This window comes from Phyllostomus hastatus, unplaced genomic scaffold, assembly GCF_019186645.2.
Source record: "Phyllostomus hastatus isolate PE091 unplaced genomic scaffold, TTU_PhHast_1.1 phas_contig_86, whole genome shotgun sequence".
In the NCBI taxonomy this organism is placed as follows: domain Eukaryota; kingdom Metazoa; phylum Chordata; class Mammalia; order Chiroptera; family Phyllostomidae; genus Phyllostomus; species Phyllostomus hastatus.
The window spans coordinates 70,716,683-70,737,740 of record NW_025333977.1 but is presented as its reverse complement, the minus strand read 5'-3'; the positions used below and the strand labels follow the sequence as shown (position 1 = coordinate 70,737,740).

General features: G+C 38.4%; 1 pseudogene; it reads right to left on the bottom strand.

Annotated features, from left to right (window-relative positions):
* Window positions 1–6,934: 6,934 nt before the first annotated feature.
* On the bottom strand, window positions 6,935–7,779 carry LOC123827411 (annotated as a pseudogene).
* Window positions 7,780–21,058: the final 13,279 nt, after the last annotated feature.

The window sequence follows — 21,058 nt, the reverse complement described above, 5'->3', positions numbered from 1 at the left end:
TGGATTTCCTTTTCTGCAGTATCATAAGCATGTTTCAAAATATACATTAGTCTTCCATTATCCCTCAAATTTTTCTTGGACTATAATTTTAAATATTATTTGTATTCTGTTATTTCTCTTCCTTTTCAGGAATTCAAATTTTATGTGTAGTATACCACCCTTGCTAATCTTCCATCCCATCATACTCTCTCCAGTTCTTTTTAGCCCTTTATTGGTTCCACTTTCATTCTCTTATCTCCTCTCTTCATGAAACCTCTTACCCCTTGAGAACTTTGTAATTTAATCTTAATTTCTAAAATGATTGTCTTTTTCTCCATTGTTTTCTACTTTTAGGCAATTTGCATCTTATATATTTATTTTTGTCCATCTGTTTTCATTTTTGAATTTTTTGATGAAAGGTGTTTTTTCCATATCTGCAACTGATTGTTTAAAGAAAATGAGTTTAGGTTAAGGAGTTATGTTAGAATTGTTCTATTTTTTTCCTGGAAAAATTTTCATAAAATAAAATAAAATAAAATATTTCTATTCATATTTTTATTTTTCTTCTTTTACTGTTTTTGTGTGGAGGTAGCCCTTCATATTTCAGTTTTGGGAGGAAACACCTAGTGTTTTTCTGGATCAGCAATGATAGATACTCTATTTAAGCAGGAGTGAGAGGATACTATAGTTTACTAAGTTATTAGTGAGAGCACTTTTCTCTACTGGTGCAGTGTTTTGCTATTTAACAGGTGGTTTATCTTTGAGGGATATGTTTAGGTGTGTCTTCTAACCTTGTGATTTTTCTTTGGTTTTGGCAGCAACTTGCTTGAGGTCCCCCAAAAAGCAAACTCTAGTCCCTGGCTCGTGTGTCTCAGCAGATTAAGCACTGGCCCGCAAACCAAAAGGTTACTGGTTTGAATCCCAGTTAGGGCACATGCCTGTGTTGCAGGACAGGTCCCCACTTGGGGGCGTGCAAGAGTCAACCAGTCAATGTTTCTCTGACACACTGATGTTTCTCTCCCTCTTTCCCCCTCTCTAAAAATAAATAAATAAAATCTTTTTAAAAAGACTCTGAAATGGAGATGTGCATGTAAAAAGTTTGTCTTGCTTTATTTTTAAAAAGAAATACTATCAGACTCAATACTTATTGCGGGAGTGAAGGAAGTAAGATTGGACAGAAGAATACATTGAATGTAGTCACAGCAAAGGCCTTAGCCAATCCTCTGAAATGAGATTTGGGGATTTTCCTTCAGAGTTCCTATGCCTAAAGACAGAAGCCTGGAATTTATATTTTCTATGGAATTGTCATTGGATGGAGGCTGCCCTCAAGGAAGGGATATGACCTTGATAAGAAAATTCTCTTCAAGAGAATTAATAGAGATGGAATCAGCTAACAGCTATCGGCTAGTAATCTTCTTACAACTGGGAAAATAAAAGTGGCATACTAGAGGTACCGGTTTTTTGTTTTCTTTTTTTTTACAGTTTTTTTAAGTTCTAGGGCCCCTCCCATCCTCATCCCAAACCCCAGATCTAGGTCTTTTTCTTTCCCTGGAATGTCTTTCAAGGTGAAGTTAAATGGCACAACCTGCACTTCCCCCTGTTGCAGTTAGTCATAGCCATAATATATTCATCTCCCTCCCTTTAATTGCCTTCACTTTCACCTAATACCTCTGTTGGTCCAAGTAACTAACATGGTGGGATAATCCAGAATTAGGTCCCTGGGGAATCTGGGCCTCTCATCACCATGCCCTTTTCTGACCATGATTGCTGCATTTGTCTGTTTACTGTCAATTTTGAGCAAGAGAGTACCAACCAATGCCTATGGATCACTTGAATGTCAAACACATTTTTTCATGCCCCCATTGAGTAACATGTGGCCCTATCTCTTTCTCATAGCTGGGCCAAATACCCCTGTAAGCCTTGTGACTTCTTTTTCAGTATAGTGGTCTCTTGGAACAAAAAATCCAAAGTGACTGGGTGGCATCTATAGCTTTACATATGATGAGATTCTTCCTGTGTCCTCTAGTAAAGCATTTACCTCTGAGGACCAGGACCTCTAAACATATACAGCTTGAGGATGTGGGGATGTAGAGTACAAATTCTCCAAGTGGGTCACTTAAAGAACTCTTTGACCTAAGTATTCAACCTTGGTCACTGATTTCTGGTAGTGATTGCACTCTAGAAGATGCAGTCCTCATACCTCAATTATACCTCATACCTTGAAGAGCCATTTCATCATCCATTAAGCCTGTACCTCTGGATGATGTAAAACAGAATAGAACCAGTATACTATGCACTGCCAAGGACCATACTTTATCTGTTGCAAATTACATTTCCTGGTTCAATGCAATGCTATGCACCACTATCTCAGTCTCATATGGTGATGCTTCCTGCTGCCTTAAGATAGGAAAGACAACACATACCTAGATTATGTTGATTCCATATCAGAATGAATTTCTTCCCCCTTGAGAGTAGAAGAGGCTCATAGTACCTCACTTGGTGGTTCATAGCCACCAAGTGACTAACTGATTTTCTCGAGAGGTGTTGCCACATAGGGGGCTCCTCAGTGGCCCCTGTTTTTATCCCAGTAGTTGTGCACTTTTAGGAAGAGGAGCTAGATCAGCCTGGAAAAGTTGAACCCTATACTATTAGGCACATGCATGCCTCCATCCAAGCCACTATACTCATTACACTCTTGTGCCCATTGTGTCAGTCTTGGAATAGCATAAACAAAGCTGTATGACCTCAGCAAGCAGAATCCTTCTATTCAGTTGTTTACTATTTCTTCCATGGTAGATGCTCTCTGGTGAACATTGATATGTATTATGCAGGCCTCCATACTTTGTATCCATTCTAGTAAACTCATTCATATGCCTCCTTCTCAGATTTCCTGATCCCTCACCTTTTCATCTGTCTCTCTCCAGGTCACTGAACAACATCAAGCCATTCACCTCCAACATGAATCTATATTTTCTTAGTTGAATCACTCTCTTTCTATGCAATGGAAATGGGTGGCTAATCCACTGCTTTACAGAAGGATTTCCCCTTATCAGTAACTTTCAAGGTAACTCTGGGTGGAACTACAGTTCAGCAACAATACATTTTGGCTTGCACTAACATATCAAGGTGGCCATCCAAGAATCAGCTTGGTCTTTTGAGGCCAGATGTGAATTGAGAGAGAGATGGCAATGCAAGAGTGATAGAAGATACGAAGGTCAGGGTCATCTTCTTATGTGACTTATTGTATTCTCTGGCCCTACTCATATCAGGTCCTTGGGTGTGCCACCTGCATCTTCTAACAAATTGCTCCTGGACCTGCTCTGTCTTATGCTTACTTTAAAAAATTTTAGCTTAGGAAGGCAATTCTGGCCATTTAGTCACTTGATGTTCCAGAGCAGGAGCTCTATCTCTGGCAGAGGATATTGCACACTAGGAAGTTATTTTTTCAGTAGTTACAATTCTCTGCCACAGAGAACAAGACCTTGCACTAAAAACCCAAGGATATACGTTATTATTCTCCTATTAGAATTTTCCATAAACTTTCCATTAACTCCACATCTCTTCTTACCTCAAACATCCTTAGTATCACTAGCTGCTGAGTCCTATGGGCCCAAATGTCAGGACTGCTTACCTCACAGGTTAGATGTACTACAGAGCCCTCTCCTGTTCTAGGATCCACTTAAAACATGCATTCTTCTCCCTTTGGGGCAGATGTATCTGCATGTAGCATATTGTCAACTGGGTCAGACATTAAGAAATGTTTGGAAATAGGACTTACAGCCAAAATGATGGTGTAGGTAGACACACTGTGCCACCTCACACAACCAAAAGGACAACAACAATTTAAAAATAAAAAACAACCAGAACTGACAGAAAACTGAACTGTATGGAAATCCGACAACCAAGGAGTTAAAGAAGAAATACGCATCCAGACCCGTAGAAGGGGTGGACTCAGGCACCAGGGCAGAGAGGACTTGTGGTAAAGTGGCAGCTGGAGGACCCAGTGAGGTGGTAGATTGTGGAGGGGCAGGGCACACAAGGCAGTTGGAAAACTGGGCAGTCCTATATTTGCACACAGATAAACCAGGCGAAACTGGGGAGCGAGACAGACTGCACAATCCAGGGCCCCAGCGCAGGGAAATAAAGCCTCACACCACTGATTGAAAACACCTGTGGGGGTTGTGGGGGTTGGGAGTTTCTCCCAGGCTCACAAAAGAGTTCGTTGGAGAGACCCACAGGGTCCTAGAATGTGCACAAACCCACCCACCCTGGAATCAGCACCAGAAGGGCCCAATTTGCTTGGGGGAAGTGGGGGAAGTGACTGAAGTCTGCTAGAGAGCAGAGCAAATGCCATTGTTCCCTCTCAGATGCCTGCTCCCCACACAGCGTCACAACCCGGTGACATGGGTTGCCCCAACCTGGAGAACAACTAAGGCTCTGCCCCCCACTTATTGTAACAGGTGCATCAAGACAAAAAAAAATGGCCCAAATGAAAGAAGAGACCAAAGCTTCAGAAAAAAATACATCTAAGCAACAAAGAGATAGCCAACCTAACAAATGCACAGTTGAAAGCACTGGTAATCAGGATGCTCACAGAAATGGTTGAATTTGGTCGCAAATTAGATGAAAAAATGAAGGCTACACTAAGGGAAATAAAGGAAAATGTACAGGGAACCAATAGTGATGGGAAGGAAACTGGGACTCAAATCAATAGGGTGGACCAGAAGGAAGGAAGAAACAGCCAATCAGAAAAGAATGAAGAAACAAGAATTCAAAAAAAATGAAGAGGGGCTTAGGAAGCTCTAGGATATCTTTAAACATTCCAACATCTGAATAATAGGAGTACCAGAAGGAGAAGAGGAAGAGCAACAAGTGGAAAAGTTATTTGAACAAATAATAAAGGAGAACTTCCCCAATCTGGCAAAGGAAATAGACTTCCAGGAAGTCCAGAGAGTCCCAAAGAAGTTAGACTCAAAGAGGAACACACCAAGGCACATCATAATTACATTACCCAAGATGAAAGATGAGAGAATCTTAAAAGCAGCAACACAAAAAGGAGAGAGTTATCTACAAAGGAATTCCCATAAGACTGTCAGCTGATTTCTCAAAAGAGACCTTGCAGGGAAGAAGGAGCTGGAGAGAAGTATTTGAAGTCATGAAAGGCAAGGACCTCCATCCAAGATTGCTCTATCCAGCAAAGCTTTCATTTAGAATGGAAGGGCAGATAAAGTGCTTCTCAGGTAAGGTCAAGTTAAAGGAATTCATCATCACCAAGCCCTTATTATATGAAATGTTAAAGGGACTTATCTAAGAAAAAAAAGAAAAATATGTACAGTAAAATCACAGCAAACTCACAATTATTAACAACCATATCTAAAACAAAAACAAACTAAGCAAATAACTAGAACAGGAACAGAACCAGAGAAATGGAGATCAGATGGAAGGTTAGCAACAGGGGAGTGGGAGAAGGAGAGAGGGGGAAAAGGTACAGAGAATAAGTAGCATAGATGGTAGGTAGAAAATAGACAGAGGGAGAGTAAGAATAGTATGGGAAATGTAGAAGCCAAAGAACTTATAAGTATGACACATGGACGTGAACTAAATGGGGAGAATGTGGGTGGGAGAGGGTGTGCAGGGTGGAGGGGAGTAAAGGGGGGGAATGGGACAACTGTAATAGCAAAATCAATAAAATATATTTTTAAAAAAGAAATGTTTGGAAATAAATCCAAAGAAATGCTTGAACTGCTGCATCACAATGCTAAGATTTAAATAATATGTTATATAACATCACATTTATTTTTCTAAATATTTTTGTTATTTAATTAATAAGTGTTAGTGGGAGTAAGTAATGTTTGTATAGCATTAATACGTAAAGTGTTAATATTTTTATTTAGTCTCATTGCATTTTAATTTCTATTTTCATGTTTTATAGTATAATATAGTGGTATATCTAATTTATAGATAAAATGTATGTATTTAGAATATATTCCAAATAATTTTATTGATATGAATATATGCCAAAATGGCTTGGAAGTCAACAGCAGATGGAAGATAGTTGAAAAAACAAGAATAAATGAGCTAATCTAGGAAAAACTCAAGATGAAAGAAGAGGGAGGCAGGGCAACATGAGCCTCATTAAGGAAAAAGAGACAAACACTTCCTGGCATAAAAACCTGAGATGGCTGTCAGGAAGATACATGCAGTAAGTATATCACGAGAGACTAGTACCAAACATTACACTTAGGAAGGTAATTCTTTGGAGCTGGCATTGAGAGTTGATTGTGACCTTATAGAGAGAGGATTTAGTGAATTGGCAGGGGCAAAAAATAAACAAGAAGAAACCAAATAGAACAATTTCCAATCTATTTCTCCATCCCTTTTATATTACCTGTATATTTCCTTTTGTCATACGTATAAGTAACCTTCAGTCAGCACAGTTTACTATCAGTTTTCTTTATTAAGTCTTATTTCAAGCTTCCAGGCTATTATCATGCAGTTCCCCCTGGCTTCTTTTCCTTATGTTCTTTGCCAGTTATTATTCTACTTATCTTGCAAGGTTCCTCTCAGATGACACATCCATTTGGGAAATCTTTCTTCCTCTATTCACTGCCTTCACTGTATGTGTATGTGGTTTTTTTAGTGCCAAGTATTTATTCTTCCCACCCAACTGGGACAGCTCACATATACAATGCACACAGGTGTTGGCACCAGGGGTGAGAGCAGCACCCCTGGCCTCTGAGGGGAGGACAGGGCTGCCTCTCAGCACTTGACCCCAAGGAGTGAGTTGGGAAAGGAGGATGGCTTCTCTTTCCTGCCTTCACTGGGGACTAGGGGGTCCCACAAACAAACTCACCCCCTACAATGACCATAGTAAGTAGAGAAGGGATTTGCCTGGTCTCAACCAATACAGGAGAAGATGCAAATAAAAAAAGGAAAAGGTGCAGTTTGGATTAGGCTACAAGAGGGGGCAGGACACCATAAGTATGTGAGGAGATAGGGGGTCTATTATTGGGCTTATGCATTGCATAACAGAGAGGGTAGGGGAGATGGATGGGGCTTGTTGTTCGACATTGGTGATGTCCACAAATTTGGGGTAGAGGCAAGCACCACATAAGGGGATGCCATCCACATCAGATCAGCTTGCCAATTCCTTGTAGGTTGCCCCAGTCACAGACCCTCCATAAATGATGTATGTGGTCTGAATCACTGCATCAGAGACATTGGACTAAAGCCAGACCTAGAGCTTTTCATATACTTCCTGGGCCTGTTGGGGTATTTTAGTCTTGCTTGTATCAATGGCCCACTCATAGTGGCTCATAGGCCAGAACAACCTTGGACCAGTCCTTCACATCATCTGTGATGACCTTGGTTTGTTCAAAAACAACCTTCTCGGTGATGCCAGCTTCCCTCTCATTTAGCTTTTCCTCAGGAAAGGATCTCTCCAAATCCCTCAGCCAGGGCATGGACCACTTTCTATCCAATCAGCTCACCTGACTCCCCAAACAAGTGCCTTCTCTCCAAGTGCCTCAAGATCACCCATGTGGCTCCACAGTCTTTGATCACACGGGGACTGGTTTCCCCAGTAAAGACCCCATTAGTCACTTTGTAGCAGTTCTGGGCAGGCACAGCAAACTGGGGATCTAGCTTCTACCTGGCGAAGTCAGTGTAGGCGGTGGGACTGCACAAACCACCTCGGAGTCAGCCAGCCGCATTCAGACTGCTGATGAGCTCCTCCAGACTCATCTTCCACCCATTTGTCTTCCAATTTCCACTTGGGAAAAACTTTCTAGAGGGTGCCATGGTTCTTGAGCCAACACACTGAAGGTCAGGATCCTCCTCCACTATGTTTTCATAAAAGATGCTTGAGCTTTTTAATATCACAGCCTAAACTGAACATTACTTAGTAATGTAAGTTCTTTCTCCCCACTAGATTTCAAGCTTCTTGTCAGGAGCCATAAGTAAAAACTAAGAACTTTCTCTCTCCACCATGTTCACATTTTGTGCCCACTCTACCCACTGTGTTTTCCAATACCTTGTGTATTGTAAGTGTTTGATTAAGGGTAAACAAACTGAAATTATAGTGATCAGCATAGTATATATTGAGAATCTAGCTCAGTTTATTGTCAGGATTCCAAGAGATATATAACATGATCAGTGAGTTAAGTCAAGATTTTTATTATCAAGAGACATATACTGTATTTTTTGGACCATAAGACACACCTAGGTTTTAGAAGAGGAAAATAGAAAAACAATTTTGAAGCAAAAAATGTGGTAAAATATTTAATAACATAAATGACATAGTATTTCACCAATGTAAATGTAAATAGAACTCAATAGCAGCATTAACAACCATTATTCCTCCCAAATTTGGCAGTGGGGAAAGTGCATCTTATAGTCCGAAAAATATGGTAAGACCCACTTAATAAAGTTGCAAGTTTATTATAAAAGTAGGTAAGTATCATGTAAATCAGGGAAAAGAAAAATCAATTTTATTTTAAGAACCCAGAAAAGTCCTCATGGAGCAGGTCAAATTTGATCTCAAGGATGAGTAAGATTTGGCTGGAAAGAGAGGGAGGAGGTATTTTCAATGATGGAAACATTATGAGCAAATTAACTAAAGCAAGTGCACAGAGGGACAGTGAGGGGTATCCACACATTGCCAAGTGCCCTGAGGTGAGAAGAAGGAACACAGCAATAGGTAAGATACAGGCAGACTGGAGTATCTGGAATACCAGTGAGGAAAATCAATTTGGTTTGGAAACCATTGAAGGATGATTGCAAATTCTTGAGCAGGAAAGTGTCATTTTTTTCATTAATTAAACAAATATTTTCAGAGCACTACAAAGGGCCAGACACTCTTCAAGGTGTTGGAAATAAAGAGATGAACCTAACAAAGAAACCCCTTCATCTTCTGATGGACATTCAGGTTGTTTCATTGTCTTAGTTGCTGTGAATACTGTTGCAAAGAACACAAGAGTGCAGATTTCTTCGAAATAGTAGTTTCATTTCCTTTGGCTGGATAGTCAGAAGTATCTATAAATGTAAATATATATCTCTCACATTATACGCACACATGCATACACAAAATCCTCACTTAAAGCTGTGAATATGTTCTTGGAAACTGTGGCTTTAAGCAAAACAATACATAATGAAACCAATTTCACCCTTGCCTAATTATTATAAACAAGGGTTAAATACTTACAGCATATTTCTGGTCACAAAAACATCACCAAACTTGAAAATAATGACCCCAACCCTTCTAATGTTAAACGTTAAAATAAATGTGAGCTATACACACATTTAAGAAATATTAATAAAAACAAATAAGATAATGATTTTACAAATGGCTTAGTCCAGTTCAGGGTCACAAATAACTGGGGCCTTTCCTGGCAGCTCAGGGAGTAAGGTGGGACCCCACCCTGCACAGGACGCCCGTCCATCACAGGGCACAGCCACATAGTGACTCACTCAGACTGGGCCAATTTAGACATGCCAGTTCACAGTATTGGGTTGTGGGAGGAAACCAGAGTCCCCCAAGAAAACACACGAACATAGGGAGAACCTACAAACTCCACACAGAAAGTAGCCTCAGCTGGGAATTCATTGTTTTTCTTATTAACATGATAGCAAAATGATGTTTAATGACACAAATTTATTCAAAGACCTGCTGTGTGTATTATACATAAGTATGTATATATACATTTATATAATATACACACAGTGGAATATTATTCATTCATAAAAAAGAACGAAATCCTGCCATTTCAAATAATACAGATGGACCTTGAGGGCATTATGCTGTGTGAGATAAGTCAGAGAGAAAGACAAATATGGCACGATCATACATATATATAGAATCTAAAAAAGTGAAACTCATAGAAACAGAGAGTAGAATGGTTGTCGGGGGCTGAGGATTGAGGGAAACAGGGCAATGCTGGTCAAAGCACACAAACGTCCAGTGCACTGTAGAGGCTATAGTTAACAAACTGTTTTATATATTTGAAAGTTGCTAAGAGAACAAATATTAAAAGATCTCACTACACACAGGAAAAGGGTAATTATGAGAGATGATGGAGGTGTTAACCGACCTTATTGTTGCAGTCATTTCACAATACAGATGAGAAGTGACTCGCCACATTGTGCAGCTTAAATTTATACAATGTTATGTGCTGATTACATCTCAATAAAGCTGAAAGAAAATAATGGAACATGCAAGTATGTAGTCTCCTGAGGCCGAAGGGACAGGCAGCAGTGGTCTCCTGAAATGAATTCTAGAGCCCTTGCTGCTGCTAGGAGCAACTGGCTAGGGGGGCATTGCGGTGGAACAGCACATTTAGGTTGCTGTGGCTTTGGACCTTGGCAGGCCTCTGAGTGGGGCCCTGGGGTGCTAGCCCAAAGCCATCAGAGCCTCAGGGCCTTCTGCCTCCTGGCAGGCAGGTGGGTGAGACTAATGGCCATGCACAGTTCACTCCCCATTTTTTTAGCCTTGGGCAGTCTGTCCCCTGCACAGCCTGTGGGCCCAGCCCAGTTCACTTACTTGTCAGAGGCCCCTGGGGTGAGGTGCTTCTGCACTGTAACTCTAACTGGGACACTGGGGGAGGCCTGAACAAGAATTGGGTTTTGCTTGATAAGCATGTGAGCCAAGCTTCTTAGGAGTCTGGGAGAAGAAATCTAGGGTACCCAGGTGTTTCTCATCTGGGCACTTAACTATGGTGTAGATTTTTGCTTGTTGGTATAAACAGATTTCTTTTCAATATTGTTAAGTTAAAATGCTAGTTCCAATATAATGCCACTTTCCTAAGGGAATGTGATAAATAATTCTGCAAGGATGCATGTTAAAATGATGGTAGTAGTTATTTAGGTAGCCACCCCATCTGTATATATTTTTTAAATTTCCTTTTATACATTTTTTATTTTTATATCTTCTTTGTTCCAGCTTTTTTCTATGAGCATGTATAAAAGTAACACTTTTATAATAAAAACATTTCATTTTGATTCATAAATTCATGAGGAACATAAATTCATGAGGTACTACCATTATTTTCTTTCTATAAAGCTACCTTCACTTGCTGTTCTTATGCCAGTGTCAGAATGACTTAACCAGAATCAGGTTGGCATCATTCAGCACATGATCCTCAGGTTTGAAAGCCAGCTTGAATCAGTGTGATGGAGTCAGAGTGTTGCTGCCTTCTTAAAAGAGGAGACAGCCTGTTTCTCCCAAACACTGGGGACTTGAAGTGGTCGATTGCAGTCATGCCGCTTCACCTTCTCAGGAAGTGCTCTGACTTGGGGCCCAATTGGAGCTCCTGCAGAAACCTAGAGTAGTGAGTGATGAGGTTATGCAACCAGCCATAATAAGCCCAGGAATGTCCACATACACAAACGGAAGTGAGAGTAGGTGGAAGAACAAAAGGCAGAATAAAACCAGAGAGAGTTGCTCTAAGTAGAGAAGGATGTAGAGAAGATGGAAAAAAATGGGCAGCACAATAGGAACAGACCTAGAGATGGGAGCAGGGAAAATGGGAAGGAAAGAAAGGTAGAAGTGGAAATACAAAATGAGGAAAAGTGCTGGATATCTCAGAGTTCATGTCACTTAGAAGAAGTGAAAAAACACTAAGGCTGATCTTGGTGCTGATTACATTACACAGGTACAGAAATAGGTTAAAATTTGTTGGCCTGTACACATTTTATTTGTATACTGTATTACATATGTGTTATATCTTAGTGTTTAAAAATACATCAAGCTCAGCTGTGAGTTCAGATTTTGAGGGCTGAAAGGTCCTTGGTAATTACAAAGGAGAGTCAAGGTAAATCCATTTACACTAATGCGGAGGAAACTATAAACAAACAAAAAAAACCCCAGAAAAATAAAACTATGACTTTCAAAAAAAAGAAGTACCAATTGGCACTTCTTTTTCTTTCTTTTACCTCAGGATTAACATTCATCTTAATCATCAAGATTATAAATATAAATAATTGATATTTATATCAATTATATAAAGTATATCCAAATGGTGATATTTATACTAATATAAATAAAAAATTCTCATTTAGAGCATCAAAATACTTCAAGCAATACAATTTAAAGATACTTACTTTAGATCCAGACTAGAAAATACTGAAGATTCTAGTGGATAAAGAAATTACAGTGGGATCCAAAATCATGGCAGAGTAGGTGAAAACTACAATAACCTCCTCCCAAGACCACATTGGAATTATAACTATGTTATAGAAAAATCATCCTGAATAAACAACTACGGACTATCTGGAGAGAAGACTTATAACCAAGGACTTACAGAAGAAACTACATCATCATACTGAGACTACTACTTACACTGGACCCTGGAGGGTATAGTGGACCTGAGCTGTGTAAGGAAATCTCAGGTTGGTGATTGTGGGGAGAGAACTGAAGGGTCAGCTGCCAGAATCCCTGTGCTCAGTCATTCCCCCTACTTAAGAAGCCAATTTTCACAGGCAGAGCTCTCCCCTCCATGCAGCATTCAGCTTGTGAAGAAACAAGAGCCTCCCCTGCAGAAATTCCTCTTGCCCTACTCTGTGGAGTTCAAGCTCTGCTGAGGTGTACAGCCAGTGCTATTTCAGTTAATAAGCCTAACAGGCAGTCTACAGGCAGAGGCAGCTCTCTGGGTGTTTGAGACATTAGCTGACCTTCCCCTGGGCCCAGTGCTGGTAAAAGCTGGCCTTGGTGTGCACCTTGATCCTTTCAGCACACACGCAAGCTCAGCAGAGGGAGCCACAAGCTATGTATATATGATAGTTTCAAGCTGGTTGCCCAGGGCCAGTCAAAGACAGTGTTGGGCATAGGGTCTGCACCAGAGTCTTTGCAGATCTACCTAATATAGAAACAAACACAGAGAGACATGCAAAATGGGAAAACAAAGAAATGGGCCCCATATAAAAGAACAAGATAATTCTCCAGAAGAAGAGATAAATGAAATGGAGGCAAGCAATTTATCAGATATAGAGTTCAAAATAATGATTATAGGATGCTCAACAGCATGAAGAACAACACAGAAATGACAACAAAACGGACCAGCTAGAAATAAAGAATACAATTTCTAAAATAAATAATATACTAGGAAAAAATAGTAGCTTAGATGAAGCAGAGGACTGAAACAGCATTTCGGAAGACAAGGTAGAAAAAAACACCCAGTCAGAGTAGCAAAAAGGAAAAAGAATTTTTAAAAAATTGAGGATACTTTAATGGGCATTTGGGACAATAATAAGTATAACAATATCCACATCATAAGAATATCATAAAAAAGAAGAGAGAGAGAGCAAGGGACCAAGAATCTACTTGAAGAAATAATGACTGAAAATTTCCTTAACCTAATAAAGGAAAAACACATACAAGTCCAGGAAGCACAGAGAGTTGCAAATAAGATGGATCAAAGAGGCCCACCCACACCAAGACACATCTTAATTAAAATGGCAATACTTGAAGACAAGGAGAGAATCTTAAAAGCTGCAAGAGAAAAACAGTTAGTTACTACAAGGGAGCTCCCGTAAGACTGTCAGCTGATTCCTCAACAGAAATATTTCAGGCCATAAAGGATTGGCATACAATATTCAAGGACATGAAAAGCAAGGACCTACAACCAAGGCTCTTCACCCAGGAAGGTAATGATTTAAAATTAAAAAACAAATAAAGAGCTTCCCAGACAAAAGAAAGCTAAAGGAGTTTGTTTCCAATAAATGAGTATTACATCAAATCTTAAAGGGCATGCTTTACTAAGAAGAAGGAAAAAATCAGACAAACACAGTTAATTAAAAAACTAATATGGCAATAAATACATATCTATAGATAATCATTTTAAATATAAATGGCTAAAATGCTCCAGTTGTACTACATAGGGTAATTAAGTGGATAAGAAAGCAAGACCCATATATATATACTGTGTTCAACAGACCCACCTCAGAATGAAAGATACACAAAGACTAAAAATAAAGGACTGGAAAAAATATTTCATGTAAATGGGAAGGAAAAAAACTGGGACAACAATATTTATATCTGAAAAAATAGACTTTAAAACAATGGCTATAATGAGAGCCAAAGAAGGACACTGCATAATGATAAAAGAACAATCAAGAGAATATAACCCTATAGACATGTATGCACCCAACATAGGAGTACCTACATATATAAAGTATATCCATAATGTACATAAAAGGAGAAAGTGATAGAAATACAGTCATAGTAGGGGATTGTAACACCAATTAACAACAGTGGATAGATCTTCTGGACAGAAAATCAACAAGGAAATGGTGGGCTTAAAATACACTCTAGATCAAAGGCATTTAATTGATATCTTCAGAGTACTGCACCTCAGAGCAGCAGAATATATATCCTTTTCAAGTGCACATGGAATGTTTTCTGAAATAGAACACATATTAGGACACAAAAAAAACTCTCAATATATTTAAGAAAAATTGAAATCATATCAAGCATTTTATCTGACCACAATGCTATGGAAATAGAAATCAACCACAAGAAATCGACCATAGGAGGTAGACTTGGAGATAAGTAAGGAGGCCTCACTATTTGGAACCATAAATGCAAGATGAGCAATCCACTCATATAAACCAGATCAGCAGCCTTTAGACTATTTCAACACCCTGATCTGTCACAATCAGCTATGAGATGCATGGTAATTAATGCCTTCTTAATAATAAAGTACCATAGTGTAATATGATTTACTTTTTTATATAATTAGAGTCGATTCCACATTATCTTAATAATACCTTCCTCATTCCCTTACATGATGATATGCTATCTTGAATGGAAGAAAAATGAAGAGGAATCATACCTAAGGTAGCAGACAAGTGCTCATTCATTACATGAGGCAGCCCATGGGAGTGTATCTGCCAACTTGCTTTCTCAATGGATAGAAAGGGTTGAGAACTACCGTTCTAATTGTATATCATTGCATTTTGTTTCACTGCGGTATCTCCACGTCTAGTAAAGACATGTACAAATGATCCTTCAATCTTTGTGCTTCAGGGAATCATTGGGGCCAGAGTGAATGGAAGAGCAATGGCTCCTTGTATTCATCACAGCTTTGGCAGCAGTGGTGGCCACTTCCCCAGGGGAACAATGAGGATCTGGAACAGACTTGTGGGCTGTGGAGATTTGCTTCTCTCACAAGATTTTCCCTCTACTGCCAAAATAAAGTGTTATTTTATTATGGAAAAGGCAGTTTTGTTACACAACGCTTTTTAACACGCCCAGGCAAATTAATTCATTCCCATCTGTTTTCTCATAGTTCTGAATATATGATTATACTCAAGATGCTATCACTTTGCATTCTAATTATTTGTTTACATGACTGCCTCCCAGTATATTGAGAAGTCACAGCAAACATGGATGGGGCCTTATATTGCTTTGATTTACTACTGCCTATCAGCACTATGCTTGGTATTATAATAAGCACTATCAGCCCTTCATCAATGAGTGAAACATGACCAGAAAAGCAAACAAATATCATATTAAATTTAGAGTCTTTTTTGTTGTCTTGATTTTTTAAATAATAATCTTAGTTTAAGACATTATTCTTTATTCCACATCCTTAACCATACATGGTGCATAAGGGGCACTCAAACATTTGTTAATTTATCATCTATGCCTTACCAAAATACAAAATGTAACATAAGGAATAAAGCAATGACTCATACACAGAGTTATCTGAACTTCAGATTTGATAGCATCAGTGCTTGACAAATTTATTCATGGCCTACTAAATTAAACTCAAGCTCTTTGATTTGGTACTTTTTAGGATACTTCCTGTAATTTCTACACCACTGCATTCTACTCCCACCATCTATTTTGTATGCTAGGTAATCTGGCCTAATATAAACCAGAGGCTTCTCTCCCAGTACCATTCTCTTTTCTGCCTTCCTACTCTCCCTAGATTATATTACTTGGTTCCAAGTCTTTAAAACAAATTATATACATATACACTAATGACTCCTAGTCTTTACTGTTTTTTATATTCAACTGCCTGTTCAACATCTCCACTTAGATAACTAAGCATCTCAAACATGACATGGATAAAACATATTCCTAAATACAGACCTTCTCCCTTGCTGTCCCTAAAAAAACATTCCTCCTCTAGTCTCCTTCAACTCAGATGCTGAAGGCAAAAAAAATCTATGCATTTTCCATGCTAGCTCTTTTTACCCCCTCATAACTCCCTCTTGAATATAAATCATCAGCAAGTTTTATTGGCTCATCCTCCAAAATAACCCAATTCCATCTACATTTCTCCATTTTCACTACTATCCTCTTCCTGCTGAACTACTGCAATATCCTCCTAGCTGGTCTCCCCACTTCTGCCCTTACCCTTCATGATCTGTTTACTGAACAATTTGTACAGTGTTCATTTATAAAATATAAATAAAGTAATGACATTGCCTGGCTTTAAAAAACTTGTTTGGTTGGCAGAATAATAATCCCCCTAAAGATGCACTTATCCTAAATCCTTGAAAGTTGTTCATATGGTATGTTACATGGTAAGGGGGAAATTAAATAATCCTGGAGTATCCAGCTGGCCCAATGTAATTGTTTAAATATTGAAATCAGAAGCAGAAGAGCCAGAATCAGAGTGACATAATGTGGGAAAGATTTAACTGGTCATATCGGCCTTTGGAGATGGAAGGGGGCATGAGCCAAGAAATGTAGGCAAACTCAAGAAGGCAAGAAAATAGATTTTCCCCTACAGCCTCTAGAGGGGATGTTGACACCTTAATTTTAGCCCAGAAATATTCATTTAAGATTTCTAAGCTCCAGAACTGTGAGAGAATAAATTTATGTTGTTTTAAGCTACTGAGTTCATGGCAATTTGTTATAATAGCAATAAGAAACTAGTACCCCTTCCCAAGGCTTCTCATTGCATTGAAAATTAAATACAAATTCCATAGTGTACATTACAAAACCTTCAAGATCAACTTTCCAATCTCATCACCAACCACTTTTCCCTGCCTATTATGGGTTCCTCAAATAAGCAAAGCTTATTTCTGTCTTAAGGGATTTTCACTACTTCTCCTCTGTCTTTAACATGCTCTCCCCAAAACTTCCATCACGGGCTTCTTGCTGCTCATGTCTCAGCTTGACTGCTCACCTTTCCTATAGATGCCTTCCAACCATCTGATCTGAAGTAACTCACAGTCATTCTTTATCACATTGCTCTGTTTTGTCCTCAGTATTCCCACTTACCATCTTTTGCTTTTTTTCCTTATATATGTATTTATTTATATCTGCTCCCCCAGTCTCCTCTGTAAGAATATAAACCCCATGAAACAGAATGTATGATTGTGATGACACACAGCTGTTGGTTCTCAAAGAGGCTCTTATACACAGAGCACAAGGAGAAACCAAAGAAAAAGGCAGGCTGCTCCAAACTGGTGGGTAGCAGTTTTAATAAGCAAGGGTACTTACCAGGCTTGTTTTGGGTGGCTGCAAGGTGAGTAGATCTCTATGCTTGCCTGCTAGAATCTCCAAAGTTTGTGTAGAGGCCTTAACTCAGTTCAGCCATGTATTCACATGGTCTCACCAACACTGTCTCAAGGCTTCATCCTTCAAAAGAACTTCCACTGTGAGAACAGTGGGAATAACACACATTCCAAGGACAGGGGACAGAGTGAGGACCTGGGTCCAGCTCATGTATCAACCAGGGGCAACATCCTCAAGATGAATATAAAGTATTTATTGTATGAATGTATGAATAAGTGATGTAATAAATTGCAACTGTTTTGTCATACAACATAAAACTTTTCATAAATGTATAAGAAATAAATTTAGAATAACAAGAAATGAGCTATATGGTTTTTTCACTGAGTTTATAACTGACCCCACATCATTTCATGGCTAAGAGGTGAACTAGGAGCAACATTCATCATTTTTCTACAGTTCCTTTGGTAGACCCTTTTCCCCAACAAGTCTTAACAGGCTGTCATTATAGGACAGAGTTTCCCTGCAGAGCTACATCAGTGCAGATATGGCCCTGCATTATCATATTGTTCTATAATTTAATTTTGAGGGCAGAGATTTTTTCCTGCTTTGTTCTTTGCTGTGTCCTCAGGGTACATCTTGGAAATATGCATAATCTTGACATTAATGAGCTTGCTATCAAACTGGGGAGAATATGACTTACACCCATGAAATGCCAGAGCAAGGCAAAAAATTGAGACTCAAGAGGTATTATATGGGTAACAAGAGCTTGGGAGGTTGGAAAGAAGACAGATGGGTTTGTCCTAGTGAAGTTGGATAGACCTTGGTCAGGGCATTAAAGAAGGGGTAGAATTTGGTAAATGGAGGGACATGGGGAAGGTAGTCCAGGTAGGGTAAAAGGTACCAAATGAAGAAAGAAAGTGACTTATTCAAAGAACCATGAAGAGAAGGGCTTGACTTAGGGGCAGTACATGGTGAGTGCAGAATATAATGAGATAAAGTGAACTCAAATAATATATAGTTAGAAAAATCAAGATAATTAATGAAACAAATTGAAATGAAATTGATGGGCAATATGGATTCATAACACTAAGATTATGGAGAAGTCCTAAATAAGGAAGTATTTTGAGAAAAGCCTTTTGAGAAGCAAGAAAAATGTAAAGGTATCTCGGGTATCATATTAAAAACATTATATATATAATTTCAAAGGAAGATTCTAGAAATTGTATGACTTCTAGAAGAGGTGGGAAAGGTGCTGCTTTATGACCTCTGTTCACATTACACCTCTCCTGTGAGGCAAAAAAAATCCTAGCTCACTTCCCACCTTCTCTACAAAGCCTTTGCTGACCAATTTAGTGGGAATTTTTTTTCCTATCTAGTTAGGACTTTATATTCAGACTGCTGAGAAGGATAAATTAACTCAAATGGGTTAAAGTCAGAACATGGCCCTTAATATTTGCTTAGAAATTGGCATCTTGCCTTAAGATTTTTCCTCACAAGTCCTGTTTTTCAATTTTGAAGTTCCTTAAATTCTTTCCTTTAATCTAAAGTCTATTGTATAAGCACTAGTCTAATTATCATAATTCATTTGTATCACTTCTGAATTCAAGAGAAGTCAAAATTTACCAAAAATACAAGGTCTGTCCAGAAAAAGTCCAACCGCTGTTAATAATAATGTGAATGTTTGCGTGACATCACTCTAACCTGGCAGCCAAGGAGAGTGGACTGGAATGCACAAGAGTGAACCATGACAACTTCACTGCACTAGTCAGTGGGGGGCAGTAGATGCCATTGAGTGAGCATGTGTACTGTATGGCCATCACATTCAAAATGATTGAACAAGTAAAGCAATGAGACTGCATCAGATTTCACATTAAGCTTGAACATTCCTCCACTTAACTATTCTGGTGATTCAGAAGGCTGAAGGTATGGGAAACTGGTGGCTGGCAGCTTCATCATGACAATGCACCTGCTAATGCATCATGTCTTGTGCAGTTTCTTGGCAAAACATCAAATCACCCAGGTGACTCAGTCCCCCTACAGCCAATATTTGATGCCCTGCCACTTCTGACTTTTCCCAAAACTAAAATCACCTTTGAAAGGGAGGAGATTTCAGACCATCAGTGAGATTCCAGAAAATATGATGTGGCAGTTGACAGTGACTGGGAGAACTATATGAGGTCCCAAGGTGCCTACTTTGAAGGGGACTGAGGTGTCATTGTCCCATGTACACTGTTTCTTGTATCTTCTTCAGTAAATGTCTCTATTTTTCATATTGCATGGCTGGATACTTTCTGGACAGGCCTTGTATATGAGTTAGGCACACTTTTGTAGTAACATTAGTGCAGTTTTGGAAACATCTTTCAATAACATTTGCCACATAATTTGCAAATTACCAGATGAAATGGGTTATTAACCTCTACAATGAAATGATGTTTAAAATTTGTGTTGGATATTCCCTATGAATTAAATAAATTATATGAGGAAGGAATATGATTTTAAATCATTCTATTAAACTCCTAAAGTAATTTTAGGGAGCTTTCTAGTTTCTCTTTTGATTTTTAGGAAAATTAAATATCAATGTAAAACTTGTATCTGTCTGATTAACTATAATCAACTAAGGAAACTGAATCCTGATACACGATTTTCTGTTACCAGAATGAATTGCCAACTATTTGAGTACCCAGAGTTGGGTGGACTGAAGAATATGTATTCTATGCTCACCATTTATGTCCCCTCTACAGGTCAGTCTTCTTTTGTCCTCATTTTCAGCCCAGAAAAATTGCTCTGAAGTTGGCATTGCTTGCTGACTCAGGTCTGCTTTATCAACAAGTCAATCTCACAACATGGTTTTAAATATTTGTTAATAAATGATGCTGATGAAATATCAGAGATGCAGAATGTAATATCTATAGCCCATTCAACTCTAGAAATCAAAATAAATGTTAAAACTTTAATTCTTCAGTTTAATACCATAACTCTCAGGTTATATTTTAAATTTGTCAAGATGGGACTATATTTGGACTCTGTACAAGGGAAAAATACCGGATGTTTAATAGATAACTGTTTCTACATCAGAGCTAAAAACTTCCTTGCATCCTTGGATGGGTCTGAGTCTTGTTCATGTTTCAGAAATTTAAAACTAATATCACGAATCATTTATATCAATTTGAAGTTTTCATTAATTTGTTCATTAAAACAAAATTTTAACTAAACACATGATTTTTCTATTTATTTTTCAGAAAGTAAACTTGTTAGATACACAGGGTTCATTCATTCCTTAAAAAATATATATTTATTAAGATGTCTATGTACCAGTATCGGGTATATGAGGCAATAAAGGAAGTATGCTATAGTAGAAAACAACATAAATATATAATATAGCATGATACAAGAACTATATTTATTCAAAAACATTTTATGTGTACATACTTAATAGATGTTGTCATACTAAGTTTCATCTTCTCTAGCTCACAAGTAGGAGAGGTTATATCATGCTTGTGTCATTATAAATTTACTAATACTCTATAGAGGTTGTAATTAAAGAATTAAATGATTTTAAAACTTCAGAAGCTGAAAATTAAAAATCATTTTACTTTGCCAGACAGCTGCCAA